The following is a 15,740-nucleotide window of genomic DNA, read 5'->3' on the forward strand; positions in this document are numbered from 1 at the left end:
TTTCAAAAGATGCCAATTTCCGAATAGGGTCCAGAATAAACAAGAAAGACATTCCTGGCACTAAAATGACATTTCCTCTAGTCATTAGTCACGTCTCAAGGCCCCTCTTATATTCTTTTGCTTTCCACTTTGAATTTTTATTCTCACAAAAAATATAAGATTTACTGTTATGCAGACTACTGCATTAGTGTAAAAAATGGTATAAATATTATTGGTGCACTTGTGAAAGAATATTAGACTCACCAGTTGACGTGTATTGCACGCTTGGCACGATTTGTTTACTTTTGAAGTTTGGTAAAAATCGAACATTTCTGCTACTTTGAGCTCAATTTCAAGGCACCTTTCATTGTAAAACCAGTCAAAATCATCTCAATTTCTGTAATATGTCTTCCATTCTATAAAATGAGACCAAGAAAACTAGAATACAACAATAAATACCATACGAAAATACACTGCAAAGTCGCTGATTTATTAAAAAAAAATGGTCAAAGTTTTTTTTTTCTCATTATGCACTGTGTGCTGCAGGATTTTTTTTAGACTGTGCACACTGACCACATAGACCCATTCTTTCATATGAAGGCCTACCAGCTTTCTCCCACTAGATTTGAGGCCGCTAGAATTTATGAGTACTAGTACGTCAAAAACCCCTACGCGTAAGACGTACTAGTACGTCCAAAACCCTCAAAGGGTTAATGCCACTCTTGAGAGTCAATGGAGTCCTGTCTCGCAAAATAACTGTGGAGAGAGCTCTGTTTCTGGCGTCTCTTTAACACTTCCCTAAAATGGCCCAAGACTTTGTCACTGTACATGTTGCCAATATGGCTTGCAACAACCTTGTTAGGGTGATGTTTCTCCATAAAGCTTTCCATCTTACCCCACATAGTAAAAATCTCTTTAATTTCTGAAGAAGGCACCTTCTTCCATCTCTCTTCCTCCTCCTCTGCAGCAAGATTCTGAGCTGCGATGTGTTGCTCTTCCTGCTGAAGCTCTTGCAGCTCCTCAGTGGTGAGCTCTTCGTTGTGGTCTTCCACCAATTCTTCCACATCCTCCAAACTCACATCCAACCCCATGGAACTCCCCAGTGCCACAATTGATTTTACAACAGACATAGGCTCATCAGGGTCAGTCCCAAACCCTTCAAAATCCCTCTTGTCGACACAATCTGGCCACAATTTTCTCCAGGCAGAGTTCAAAGTCCTGGTAGTCACTCCCTCCCAAGCCATACCTATAAGGGTTATGCAATGGAGGATGCTGAAGTGTTCTCTCCAAAATTCCCTTAGGGTCAAGTGAGTGTCTGTGGTCACAGTCAAGCACCTGTGAAACATTGCTTTTGTGTAGAGTTTTTTAAAGTTTGCAATGACCTGCTGGTCCATGGGCTGGAGGAGAGGAGTGGTATTCGGGGGCAAGAACTTTACTGTGATGAACCCAAACTCCTCAAAAATTAGGTCATCCAAGTTTGGAGGATGAGCAGGTGCATTGTCCATTACTAGCAGGCACTTGAGATCCAATTTCTTTTCCAGGAGATACTCCTTCACACTAGGGCCAAACACTTCATTGAACCACTCGACGAAAATTTCCCTCGTGACCCATGCCTTACTATTAGATTTCCAAAACACACACAATTTACTCTTCATAACATTGTTTTTCCTGAACACTCTGGGATTTTCTGAATGGTACACTAGTAATGGCTTCACTTTGAAATCCCCACTAGCATTAGCACAGAACATTAGCGTCAGCCTGTCTTTCATAGGCTTGTGTCCTGGCATTGCCTTTTCCTCTTGTGTAATGAAGGTCCTCTTTGGCATTTTCTTCCAAAAGAGGCCTGTTTCGTCACAATTGAACACTTGTTCAGGTTTCAGTCCTTCAGCCTCTATGTACTCCTGGAATTCATGCACATATTTTTCAGCCGCCTTGTGGTCCGAACTGGCAGCCTCACCATGCCTTACCACACTGTGTATGCCAGTACGGTTCTTAAATCTCTCAAACCAGCCTTTGCTGGCCTTAAATTCACTCACATCACCACTATTTGCAGGCAATTTCTTTACCAAATCTTCATGCAACTGCCTAGCCTTTTCACAAATAATCGAAGTCATAAGAGTATCTCCTGCTAATTGTTTCTCATTTATCCACACCAATAATAACTTCTCAACCTCTTCCAGTACTGGTGATCTCATTTTTGTCAGCATAGTTACTCCCTTTGCAACAACAGCATCCTTGATTTCCTTTTTCTTGGCCACTATGGAACATAAGGTTGTGTAGGGTTTCTTATACATCCTGGACAGTTCGGCCACACTTGTACCACTTTCATATTGTTCAATGATGGTTTTCTTAAATTCAATCGTATTTCTCACCTTCTTTACCACAGGCTTGGCACTAGGAGCTTTCTTTGGAGCCATGGTAGCTTATTTAGTACTTGCAAGCACTAAAATAAATGGAATATTATGAAATATTTCGCTGGAGCACGTGAGGGGACCTATGCTCACTGGTAAACAATGCCAGACTGGCTGCCACCACGGCGCACGCCGTGGGTACGCGTCCCAGACGAACTACGACTCGTGAGTCAACCTATGAAAAGCGAGTCCATGTTTATACGAAAATACCCCTATGATTGGCGAAATTCGCGATTGCCGAGAACTACGAAAAGCGAGGGACCACTGTATATACAGTAGGTGTTATTATTGAAAGAATTAGAGGTAAGACAGAATGTAGGATTGCAGATGAGCAAGGAGGTTTCAGGGTGGGTAGGGGATGTGTAGATCAAGTGTTTACATTGAAGTATATTTGTGAACAGTATTTAGATAAAGGTAGGGAAGTTTTTATTGCATTTTTGGATTTAGAAAAGGCACATGATAAGAGTGGATAGAGGAGCAATGTGGCAGATGTTGCAAGTATATGGAATAGGTGGTAAGTTACTAAATGCTGTTAAGAGCTTTTATGAGAATAGTGAGGCTCAGGTTAGGGTGTGTAGAAGAGAGGGAGAATACTTCCCGGTAAAAGTAGGTCTTAGACAGGGATGTGTAATGTCACCATGGCTGTTTAATATATTTATAGATGGGGTTGTAAAAGAAGCAAAAGCTAGGGTGTTCGAGAGAGGGGTGGGATTAAATTATGGGGAATCAAATTCAAAATGGGAACTGACCAAGTTACTTTTTGCTGATGATACTGTGCTTATGGGAGATTCTAAAGAAAAATTGCAAAGGATAGTGGATCAGTTTGAGAATGTGTGCAAAGGTAGAAAGTTGAAAGTGAACATAGAAAAGAGTAAGGTGATGAGGATATCAAATGATTTAGATAAAGAAAAGTTGGATATCAAACTGGAGAGGAGGAGTATGGAAGAAGTGAATGTTTTCAGATACCTGGGAGTTGATGTGTCGGCAGATGGATTTATGAAGGATGAGGTTAATCATAGAATTGACGAGGGAAAAAAGGTGAGTGGTGCGTTGAGGTATATGTGGAGTCAAAAAACATTATCTATGGAGGCAAAGAAGGGAATGTATGAAAGTATAGTAGTACCAACACTCTTATATGGATGTGAAGCTTGGGTGGTCAATGCAGCAGCGAGGAGACGGTTGGAGGCAGTGGAGATGTCCTGTCTAAGGGCAATGTGTGGTGTATATATTATGCAGAAAATTTGGATTGTGGAAATTAGGAAAAGGTGTGGAGTTAATAAAAGCATTAGTCAGAGGGCAGAAGAGGGGTTGTTGAGGTGGTTTGGTCACTTAGAGAGAATGGATCAAAGTAGAATGACATGGAAAGCATATAAATCTATAGGGGAAGGGAGGAGGGGTAGGGGTCATCCTTGAAAGGGTTGGAGAGAGGGGCTAAAGGCTTTGTGGGCGAGGGGCTTAGACTTCCAGCAAGCATGCCCAAGCGTGTTAGATAGGAGTGAATGGAGACAAATGGTACTTGGGACCTGACGATCTGTTGGAGTGTGAGCAGGGTAATATTTAGTGAAGGGATTCAGGGAAACTGGTTTTCATATAGTCAGACTTGAGTCCTGGAAATGGGAAGTACAATGCCTGCACTTTAGGGGAGGGGTTTGGGATGTTGGCAGTTTGGAGGGATATGTTGTGTATCTTTATATGTATATGCTTCTAAACTGTTGTATTCTGAGCACCTCTGCAAAAACAGTGATAATGTGTGAATGTGGTGAAAGTGTTGAACCAATATTGCAAACCAGAAATACCGCAGGAAATAGCAAACAAGAGGACTCCAATAGCAATAGTGAGGATAAATTACCAAAAACAACTGGTGGGAGCTCCATTGTTGGTGCTAAGGAGGATAGGAATAAGACAGGGAAACATGCACCAACAGGGAATACAGTCACAGAAACCCAAGGCAAACGGAAACCAAGCCTGTGCACATACTATGCACTTGGTATCTGCTGGCATGGGAAATCTGGAAAAACAGATGGGACATGCAACTATGACCACCCTAGAAAATGTCATGCCCATATGACAACAGGAAAATGCAAACTCCCTTCCTGTAAGCTTTTTCACCCTGAAATGTGTACCTCTTCAGTACAGGAAAGACTGTGCTATAACTTAAATTGCCAGGCATACCATCTAAAGGGGACAAAAAGATACAAAACATCCAGGCCATGGGAAAACCTGGGTAGCCACAGCCACTCAAGAGGGAGAGGTTTTTTAGTGCCAGGAAGGAAAAAAAACTGGCAGGAAATGGCAGAAATCGTACACCAAATCCAGTCATTCCTGGAGTGGAACCACAGTCGATGGCCTCCACTCCAAACCAACAGATACAGATACTAATGCCGGAAAAAAAATCCCCCCCCAGTACCAACAATACCACCAGTCCGATAACATTCTTCTTTGCAAATATACAGGGTCTAAAGCCAGCAATAAACAACAAAATACCTTTCATCCGTGGACTGCTTGCAGAGGCAAAGGCAATGTTCGCGGCTTTCACTGAGACCCACATAAAGGATCACTTGGACAACGAAATATGGATCCCAGGTTACAACCTATACAGATGTGACAGAGTGAACAGGCAAAAGGGGGGGGTTGGCCTGTACATTGCAGAGTCACTTGTTTGCACAGAACTGCTTAATGCCTCAAATGACGTAGTGGAAGTTTTAGCAGTAAAGGTCGAGAACCAAAACCTAGTCATTGTGGTAGTCTACAAGCCTCCGGATGCAACATCCCAGCAATTCCAGGAACAGCTGTTAAAAATTGACCACTGTCTGGAAAATCTTCCAGCTCCTGCACCCAACATCTTGCTCCTGGGGGATTTCAACTTAAGGCACCTAAAATGGAGGAATATAGCAAATAATATTGTTGCAGTAATAACACCAGGAGGCAGCTCTGATGAAAACTCACACTCACACGAGCTTTTAAATCTCTGCACAAAATTCAATTTAAACCAGCAAATAATAGAGCCTACTAGACTGGAGAATACACTAGACCTCATCTTCACTAACAATGATGATCTGATAAGAAATGTCACCATATCAAAAACAATATACTCAGATCACAACATAATTGAGGTTCAGACATGTATGCGTGGAGCCTCAGACCGACAAAATGAGACTAGTCACGAGGGAGCATTCACCAAATTCAACTTCAATAACAAAAACATAAAGTGGGACCAAGTAAACCAAGTCCTAACCGATATAAGCTGGGAAGATATACTAAGCAACACAGACCCAAACTTATGCCTAGAACAGATTAACTCGGTGGCACTCGATGTATGCACAAGGCTTATTCCTCTAAGAAAAAGGAGGAGTAGATGTAAAATAGAAAGAGACAGGCGCTCCCTTTACAGGCGACGGAAAAGAATAACAGAGCGGCTAAAAGAGGTCAATATATCAGAAATGCGCAGGGAGACACTGGTCAGAGAAATAGCAAGCATCGAACTTAAGCTAAAAGAATCCTTTAGGAGTCAGGAATCGCGGGAAGAACTAAAAGCCATAAATGAAATCGAAAGAAACCCAAAGTATTTCTTCTCCTATGCCAAATCAAAATCGAGAACAACGTCCAGTATTGGGCCCCTACTTAAACAAGATGGGTCCTACACAGATGACAGCAAGGAAATGAGTGAGCTACTCAAGTCCCAATATGACTCAGTTTTTAGCAAGCCGCTAACCAGACTGAGAGTCGAAGATCAAAATGAATTTTTTATGAGAGAGCCACAAAATTTGATTAACACAAGCCTATCCGATGTTATCCTGACGCCAAATGACTTCGAACAGGCGATAAATGACATGCCCATGCACTCTGCCCCAGGGCCAGACTCATGGAACTCTGTGTTCATCAAGAACTGCAAGAAGCCCCTATCACGAGCCTTTTCCATCCTATGGAGAGGGAGCATGGACACGGGGGTCGTCCCTCAGTTACTAAAAACAACAGACATAGCCCCACTCCACAAAGGGGGCAGTAAAGCAACAGCAAAGAACTACAGACCAATAGCACTAACATCCCATATCATAAAAATCTTTGAAAGGGTCCTAAGAAGCAAGATCACCACCCATCTAGAAACCCATCAGTTACACAACCCAGGGCAACATGGGTTTAGAACAGGTCGCTCCTGTCTGTCTCAACTACTGGATCACTACGACAAGGTCCTAAATGCACTAGAAGACAAAAAGAATGCAGATGTAATATATACAGACTTTGCAAAAGCCTTCGACAAGTGTGACCATGGCGTAATAGCGCACAAAATGCGCGCTAAAGGAATAACAGGAAAAGTTGGTCGATGGATCTATAATTTCCTCACTAACAGAACACAGAGAGTAGTCGTCAACAGAGTAAAGTCCGAGGCAGCTACGGTGAAAAGCTCTGTTCCACAAGGCACAGTACTAGCTCCCATCTTGTTCCTCATCCTCATATCCGACATAGACAAGGATGTCAGCCACAGCACCGTGTCTTCCTTTGCAGATGACACCCGAATCTGCATGACAGTGTCTTCCATTGCAGACACTGCAAGGCTCCAGGCGGACATCAACCAAATCTTTCAGTGGGCTGCAGAAAACAATATGAAGTTCAACGATGAGAAATTTCAATTACTCAGATATGGTAAACATGAGGAAATTAAATCTTCATCAGAGTACAAAACAAATTCTGGCCACAAAATAGAGCGAAACACCAACGTCAAAGACCTGGGAGTGATTATGTCGGAGGATCTCACCTTCAAGGACCATAACATTGTATCAATCGCATCTGCTAGAAAAATGACAGGATGGATAATGAGAACCTTCAAAACTAGGGAGGCCAAGCCCATGATGACACTCTTCAGGTCACTTGTTCTATCTAGGCTGGAATATTGCTGCACTCTAACAGCACCTTTCAAGGCAGGTGAAATTGCCGACCTAGAAAATGTACAGAGAACTTTCACGGCGCGCATAACGGAGATAAAACACCTCAATTACTGGGAGCGCTTGAGGTTTCTAAACCTGTATTCCCTGGAACGCAGGAGGGAGAGATACATGATTATATACACCTGGAAAATCCTAGAGGGACTAGTACCGAACTTGCACACGAAAATCACTCACTACGAAAGCAAAAGACTTGGCAGACGATGCACCATCCCCCCAATGAAAAGCAGGGGTGTCACTAGCACGTTAAGAGACCATACAATAAGTGTCAGGGGACCGAGACTGTTCAACTGCCTCCCAGCACACATAAGGGGGATTACCAACAGACCCCTGGCAGTCTTCAAGCTGGCACTGGACAAGCACCTAAAGGCAGTTCCTGATCAGCCGGGCTGTGGCTCGTACGTTGGTTTGCGTGCAGCCAGCAGCAACAGCCTGGTTGATCAGGCGCTGATCCACCAGGAGGCCTGGTCACAGACCGGGCCGCGGGGGCGTTGACCCCCGAAACTCTCTCCAGGTAAACTCCAGGTCGAGCCTTTGAACCAAGTGAGAGAGTAATTGTGGTAGGGGACTTGAATGCTAAAGTAGGAGAAACTTTTAGAGAGGGTGTGGTAGGTAAGTTTGGGGTGCCAGGTGTAAATGATAATGGGAGCCCTTTGATTGAACTTTGTATAGAAAGGGGTTTAGTTATAGGTAATACATATTTTAAGAAAAAGAGGATAAATAAGTATACACGATATGATGTAGGGCGAAATGACAGTAGTTTGTTGGATTATGTATTGGTAGATAAAAGACTGTTGAGTAGACTTCAGGATGTACATGTTTATAGAGGGGCCACAGATATATCAGATCACTTTCTAGTTGTAGCTACACTGAGAGTAAAAGGTAGATGGGATACAAGGAGAATAGAAGCATCAGGGAAGAGAGAGGTGAAGGTTTATAAACTAAAAGAGGAGGCAGTTAGGGTAAGATATAAACAGCTATTGGAGGATAGATGGGCTAATGAGAGCATAGGCAATGGGGTCGAAGAGGTATGGGGTAGGTTTAAAAATGTAGTGTTAGAGTGTTCAGCAGAAGTTTGTGGTTACAGGAAAGTGGGTGCAGGAGGGAAGAGGAGCGATTGGTGGAATGATGATGTAAAGAGAGTAGTAAGGGAGAAAAAGTTAGCATATGAGAAGTTTTTACAAAGTAGAAGTGATGCAAGGAGGGAAGAGTATATGGAGAAAAAGAGAGAGGTTAAGAGAGTGGTGAAGCAATGTAAAAAGAGAGCAAATGAGAGAGTGGGTGAGATGTTATCAACAAATTTTGTTGAAAATAAGAAAAAGTTTTGGAGTGAGATTAACAAGTTAAGAAAGCCTAGAGAACAAATGGATTTGTCAGTTAAAAATAGGAGAGGAGAGTTATTAAATGGAGAGTTAGAGGTATTGGGAAGATGGAAGGAATATTTTGAGGAATTGTTAAATGTTGATGAAGATAGGGAAGCTGTGATTTCGTGTATAGGGCAAGGAGGAATAACATCTTGTAGGAGTGAGGAAGAGCCAGTTGTGAGTGTGGGGGAAGTTCGTGAGGCAGTAGGTAAAATGAAAGGGGGTAAGGCAGCCGGGATTGATGGGATAAAGATAGAAATGTTAAAAGCAGGTGGGGATATAGTTTTGGAGTGGTTGGTGCAATTGTTTAATAAATGTATGGAAGAGGGTAAGGTACCTAGGGATTGGCAGAGAGCATGCATAGTTCCTTTGTATAAAGGCAAAGGGGATAAAAGAGAGTGCAAAAATTATAGGGGGATAAGTCTGTTGAGTGTACCTGGTAAAGTGTATGGTAGAGTTATAATTGAAAGAATTAAGAGTAAGACGGAGAATAGGATAGCAGATGAACAAGGAGGCTTTAGGAAAGGTAGGGGGTGTGTGGACCAGGTGTTTACAGTGAAACATATAAGTGAACAGTATTTAGATAAGGCTAAAGAGGTCTTTGTGGCATTTATGGATTTGGAAAAGGCGTATGACAGGGTGGATAGGGGGGCAATGTGGCAGATGTTGCAAGTGTATGGTGTAGGAGGTAGGTTACTGAAAGCAGTGAAGAGTTTTTACGAGGATAGTGAGGCTCAAGTTAGAGTATGTAGGAAAGAGGGAAATTTTTTCCCAGTAAAAGTAGGCCTTAGACAAGGATGTGTGATGTCACCGTGGTTGTTTAATATATTTATAGATGGGGTTGTAAGAGAAGTAAATGCGAGGGTCTTGGCAAGAGGCGTGGAGTTAAAAGATAAAGAATCACACACAAAGTGGGAGTTGTCACAGCTGCTCTTTGCTGATGACACTGTGCTCTTGGGAGATTCTGAAGAGAAGTTGCAGAGATTGGTGGATGAATTTGGTAGGGTGTGCAAAAGAAGAAAATTAAAGGTGAATACAGGAAAGAGTAAGGTTATGAGGATAACAAAAAGATTAGGTGATGAAAGATTGAATATCAGATTGGAGGGAGAGAGTATGGAGGAGGTGAACGTATTCAGATATTTGGGAGTGGACGTGTCAGCGGATGGGTCTATGAAAGATGAGGTGAATCATAGAATTGATGAGGGAAAAAGAGTGAGTGGTGCACTTAGGAGTCTGTGGAGACAAAGAACTTTGTCCTTGGAGGCAAAGAGGGGAATGTATGAGAGTATAGTTTTACCAACGCTCTTATATGGGTGTGAAGCGTGGGTGATGAATGTTGCAGCGAGGAGAAGGCTGGAGGCAGTGGAGATGTCATGTCTGAGGGCAATGTGTGGTGTGAATATAATGCAGAGAATTCGTAGTTTGGAAGTTAGGAGGAGGTGCGGGATTACCAAAACTGTTGTCCAGAGGGCTGAGGAAGGGTTGTTGAGGTGGTTCGGACATGTAGAGAGAATGGAGCGAAACAGAATGACTTCAAGAGTGTATCAGTCTGTAGTGGAAGGAAGGCGGGGTAGGGGTCGGCCTAGGAAGGGTTGGAGGGAGGGGGTAAAGGAGGTTTTGTGTGCGAGGGGCTTGGACTTCCAGCAGGCATGCTTGAGCGTGTTTGATAGGAGTGAATGGAGACAAATGGTTTTTAATACTTGACGTGCTGTTGGAGTGTGAGCAAAGTAACATTTATGAAGGGATTCAGGGAAACCGGCAGGCCGGACTTGAGTCCTGGAGATGGGAAGTACAGTGCCTGCACTCTGAAGGAGGGGTGTTAATGTTGCAGTTTAAAAACTGTAGTGTAAAGCACCCTTCTGGCAAGACAGTGATGGAGTGAATGATGGTGAAAGTTTTTCTTTTTCGGGCCACCCTGCCTTGGTGGGAATCGGCCGGTGTGATAATAAAAATAAAATAATACCGTGGCCTGGTCTGTGACCAGGCCTCCTGGTGGATCAGAGCCTGATCAACCAGGCTTTTGCTGCTGGCTGCACGCAAACCAACGTACGAGCCACAGCCCAGCTGATCAGGAACTGACTTTAGGTGCTTGTCCAGTGGCAGCTTGAAGACTGCCAGGGATCTGTTGGTAATCCTCCTTATGTGTGCTAGGAGGCAGTTGAACAGTCTCGGGCCCCTGACACTTATTGTATGGTCTCTTAACGTGCTAGTGACACCCCTGCTTTTCATTGCGGGGATGGTGCATCGTCTGCCAAGTCTTTTGCTTTCGTAGTGAGTGATTTTCGTGTGCAAGTTCGGTACTAGTCCCTCTAGGATTTTCCAGGTGTATATAATCATCTATCTCTCCCTCCTGCATTCCAGGGAATACAGGTTTAGGAACCTCAAGCGCTCCCAGTAATTGAGGTGTTTTATCTCCGTTATGCGCGCCGTGAAAGTTCTCTGTACATTTTCTAGGTCGGCAATTTCACCTGCCTTGAAAGGTGCTGTTAGTGTGCAGCAATATTCCATCCTAGATAGAACAACATGGGTCTTTCTGTAGATTATTTCATCACTATATGTAACCAAACAAAAATGAATTTATATCAAAAATTATTGAGCAAGTTTACTGTCCCTTACCCCGAAATACTGACTATCATAAGCCTGGGTCTCTCTACCAGTCCAAAAATAGAAATAGTTCATATTTTTACGTACTGTTTATAATTGACTAAAGCTTGACTGTGTACACGTCGGTCACGAATGTTTGACAATAGAAAAAATATTTGAGAATTAAAGTGCTGTATTGGGAGATGGTATTATGATGGTACATGCAAAAATGAAAGTCTCTACATCTAATGTTCTCTGATTAAGTTGAGCCTAGGAAATGTGTAAGGTGATGTGTGAGACACTATGTCAAGGTTACGAACAGTGAAAAAATACGTACAATATTTCAATCTAATAAGAATACAGGAATACTGCAGCACCTATTAACTAATGCTCAAGCAATGGATTCAAATTAGATTGTTTACTTTTGGCAAGAGTATTGTAGACTAAAGCAACAAACTATAGTTTTGACAGATGCACGAGTGTGAATGGTTGTATGAGATGGATCTGCCAGATGCACAAGTGTGAATGGTTGTGTGAAATGGATCTGCCAAGCATGGGACAGTAGGCTTACTATAGTGCCCACTAATGCTTTTCCATTAGTGCTTATTTTTATATCAGAATTAATAACTGGTCTGTCAGTAGTTGTAGAAAATTGGAATTAACAATTATAGGCAGGAGCTTCCTGGTAGCATAACCAGTAGGCCTGCCACAGAGCACTTTTCTTGTTTTCAGAAAAGGGATCACAGTTTATAGATCTCAGCTATTCAAGAATATTAATGAATAAGTCAATCACCTGCTTATTGCCAAGACAACTGTCTTCAGAAACACAAAATCACAATGTATACTTAAACACATAAGGCACTTATATTACACACAAAGTATTTGAACTAAAATTCTTTGATAATGCAATAAGACAATCACCAACTGTCTTGGGATAATGTAATGCAAGACCCCATACATAGTAAAACAAATAGTAGCCTGTTCTCATCTGTAATGTCACTTCCTGACATCTCCTCACAAGTGTAAAGAACAAGGAACTAAGTGGGCAACTTAGAGGCTAGTGTCCCAACCACTGCCTAACAACAAAGAGTGAGTTTGTTGCTGTCCATAGTTTTTACTATACCAAAGGAAGCAATTTTTGTTTCAATGGTTATAAAGTCACTTTTTCTAGCACTGTGATTTGCATTAACATATACAGTACAATGAGGACTGATAACTGGTTGCAATAATGTAATATCTAAAATAAAAATTACATTGAGAAATTTGAATTTATAGGACAGGTGGCAGTGAAAAAAAAGCCTTGCATGAACAGCCAGAACTTACAGGTAAGGCAGGCATAAGCAGCTTATGATCTTGCAAGTCCTTCCTCTTCAGGGCTAATCCTGCATCATCAACCCATTCCTAACTTCTTGTGAGAGTCAACTTTCAGGAGCTTGATCTGATGCAGAGCCTGAAGTTTTGAGTAGCCAAGTTCATCACAGTTATTTGCTAACAAGCACAGAAGAACCTAGTGACTGTTACAGAAGGAAAAAAATGGTGTCAAAGTAATGTTATACAATGTTCAATTATCAAGTCTTATACTTTTAATGATGACAAAGGTTTACACACAACAAGGATGCAAATTTACAACACAAATTGGCAAATAATAATGCTTTTATTCACTGCAAATTAAAGGGAAAATGAAGGCAGAAACACTGGTAAAATAGTGGAAGACAGCATGTAGTGAATAGAGGGCAGAAGAATTGTTCCCAAAATACAATGAATACAACAGGTTTTCCCCAAAAATTCTTTTTTTTTTTTTAATAAAAACCTGAAAAAATCATTTTCAATATTCTTCCTGTTTCATGGAACTATGAAGTTTCTTTTTTTTTTTTTTTTAAATCTTATGTACGTTACATCTCTTATCTTACTGAAGGCCTGTTCCTTCTTTTCTTTGAAAAACATCTTTCAGCACTGGTAACCATTTCAGTTTTTAATTTTTTTCTAACTTGTCCACATGTTTTTACAAGTGCAGACAACACCATTGCTGCATCTTCAAATTTTGGCTGTATGTACTTTGTTAAACAGTTTCTTCAACATGTGCAACTACACTTGGTGGCCACTTTTTAGGTATACTTGTTCCCACTTCATATAGCTACGCCTGCTTGTTAATGCAAGTAGCCAATCATGTGGCAACAGCACCATTCCTGATAGCATGCAAACATGGTCAAGAGGTTCAGTTGTTCAAACCATTTCGATTCGGGAAGAAATGTGACTAGTGACTGGAATAAATGTTGGTGCCAGAGTACCTCTAGCAGAGAATGATGTGAAAAAAACACCCAGTGAGCAGTAGTTCTGTGAGTAAAAATGCATTGCTAATGAGAGGTCAGAGGAGAATGGCCAAACTAGTTCAAGCTAACAAAGGAAACATTAATTTAAATAACAATGCACTCAGTGTATGTAAAACATCTCTGAACACAAAACACATTGAACTTGAGGTGGATGGGCTACAGCAGCAGAAGAAGACCACACTGGGTTCTACTCCTGTCAGCTAAAAACAGGAAACTGAGGCTACAGTAGGCAAAGGTTCACCAAAAATGGACAGCTGAAGATTGGAAAAACACCACCTGGTCTGATGAAATCACAATTTCTGCTGCAACATGCAGAAGGAAAGGTCAGCATTTGGTATACACATTTGGATGTGGTAGAATGAGAGTTCAGAAGCATGAATTTCCAGCCATCAAATCCACAAAAACTGCATGATGCTATTATGTCAACATAGACAAGAATCTAAGGTATGTTTCCAGCACCCTGCTGAATCAATGCCATGAAGAATTCTGGGGGGAAAAAGTGGGCCTTACCCAGTACTAGAAGGGTGTACCTAACAGTGGCCACTGAATGTATGTGCACATTTGTGTACACCTGGAGATGACTGAAGAGAGTTTTGGGGGTCAACGCCCACATAGCCCGGTTTGAGAGAATGGTGTGTAGGAAATAAATCTTTGGTTTGATATGTTACTGAAGTACAAGTAAAGCAATATCTAGGAAAGGATTCATTGTTGGAGTTGGTAAGTGCAGTGCATGAACTCTCTAAAGGCAGATGGTGATGGTGTACCTAGGCAGATTAGAATTGAACAACGTGTCTGCAAATCTGCAAAAAGCAGCTAAAGAAAGTGAGTTTTTAGCAGTCTTCAGAGAAAGCTAAGAAAATAAAATCTGTCTCATCCATTTTAGCTCAACCACAATTGGACATTAAGAAAGAGGTCCTGAGGGAGCATGTATAGATGATAGTTTCTCTCCTTCCCTTGCACAGTCTACATCATCACTGAGCAACAAGATTCAACCAAGTGATTCTTATTGTCCTACGATAAGACACGTTTGTGCAGGAAGTGAATCTGACATAAAAATAGTCAACTAAAAAACTATAATAAATAAATTACTTGTGTAAAGCCTTCAGAGCTTCCTGGAGTCCACAAGAAAGATCATCAGTCATAAGAGCTTGTGTTAGCACTTCCATGGAGTCACTGACCCCTATAGGAACACCTACATCTGAAAATTGAAGTGTAACATAATGATAAATATTTTACACATTGAAATCTGAATAATTCTACTGTTCACAGCCTGAATATAGTAAGCACTAGATTTGATAAACCACAGAACGGGTGGATTTTGAATCCATGGGGAGCGAGTTATGAGCTCAAACCCCACCTGTTCCCGGTTTGTTTACAATTGTGGTATACAATTTTGTGAGACTGGATTTAAATGGATTAATAGGGGGAGTACGTGGCCGTAAATGACACTTGTGGTGAATAGAGACGAGAATTTTGAAATACAGTGGAACCTCGGTTGTCGAGAACCTCGGTTGTCGAACGGACTAGCTGTCAAACAAATCGGTTTTCGAACAAGGAATTCGGTTCTTGTTTTCATACGTGGTCTTGGTTGTCAACCGACAATGCTTGGATCACGATAATCACCAGAGTCCACAGAGTGGGTTTCAGTCAGTATAGTGACTAACACGGGTGCAGTAAACATCTCTTGAACTCTTTCTTGCTGTGTATCTTGTAAAGGTAATGAAACCAAAAGTATGAACTTTGATGGAAAACTTACAGAATTACGCTATAGTGAAGTTAGCAGTCTCAGCAACATTTACGCATCGGCAATTTCACCCACTTTGAGCCCTATTTTGGGCCAATTCCATTGTTCCAGTCAATCAAACTCATAGCTATTTTGCTAGAACTCCTTTTATTCTATCGAATGAGTACAAGAAACTGCCCATTTACTTATTTCAAACTACCTAATAAACTGATCTGAAATCACTAATTTGGCCAGTTTCACACAAAAGTCAAGGCCAATTTCAAAACAGGGTCCAGCATAAACCATGCAGACATTCCTGGCACTAAAATAACATATTATCTGGTCATTAGTCACGTCTCCAGGCCCCTCTTATATTACAATTGCTTGTCATTTTGAATTTTTATTCACAC

At 41.6% G+C, this 15,740-nt stretch overlaps 1 protein-coding gene across 6 annotated transcripts in view; it reads right to left on the reverse strand.

Moving 5' to 3' along the window:
• The window catches only part of LOC128703819 (uncharacterized), a 186,633-nt gene that overhangs the window by 140,775 nt on the left and 30,118 nt on the right, over positions 1-15,740 (reverse strand). For 5 of the 6 annotated variants that reach the window (XR_011394469.1, XR_011394468.1, XR_011394470.1 and 2 more), the window contains 2 exons: positions 14,697-14,805; positions 12,601-12,791 (listed from right to left, as the gene is read on the reverse strand). The gene's annotated coding sequence lies outside the window, so the exon portion shown is untranslated. The remainder of the gene's footprint in view (positions 1-12,600; positions 12,792-14,696; positions 14,806-15,740) is intronic. The other variant, XR_011394471.1, reaches the window with a different exon arrangement.

This window comes from Cherax quadricarinatus, chromosome 87 (assembly GCF_038502225.1).
Source record: "Cherax quadricarinatus isolate ZL_2023a chromosome 87, ASM3850222v1, whole genome shotgun sequence".
NCBI lineage: Eukaryota > Metazoa > Arthropoda > Malacostraca > Decapoda > Parastacidae > Cherax > Cherax quadricarinatus.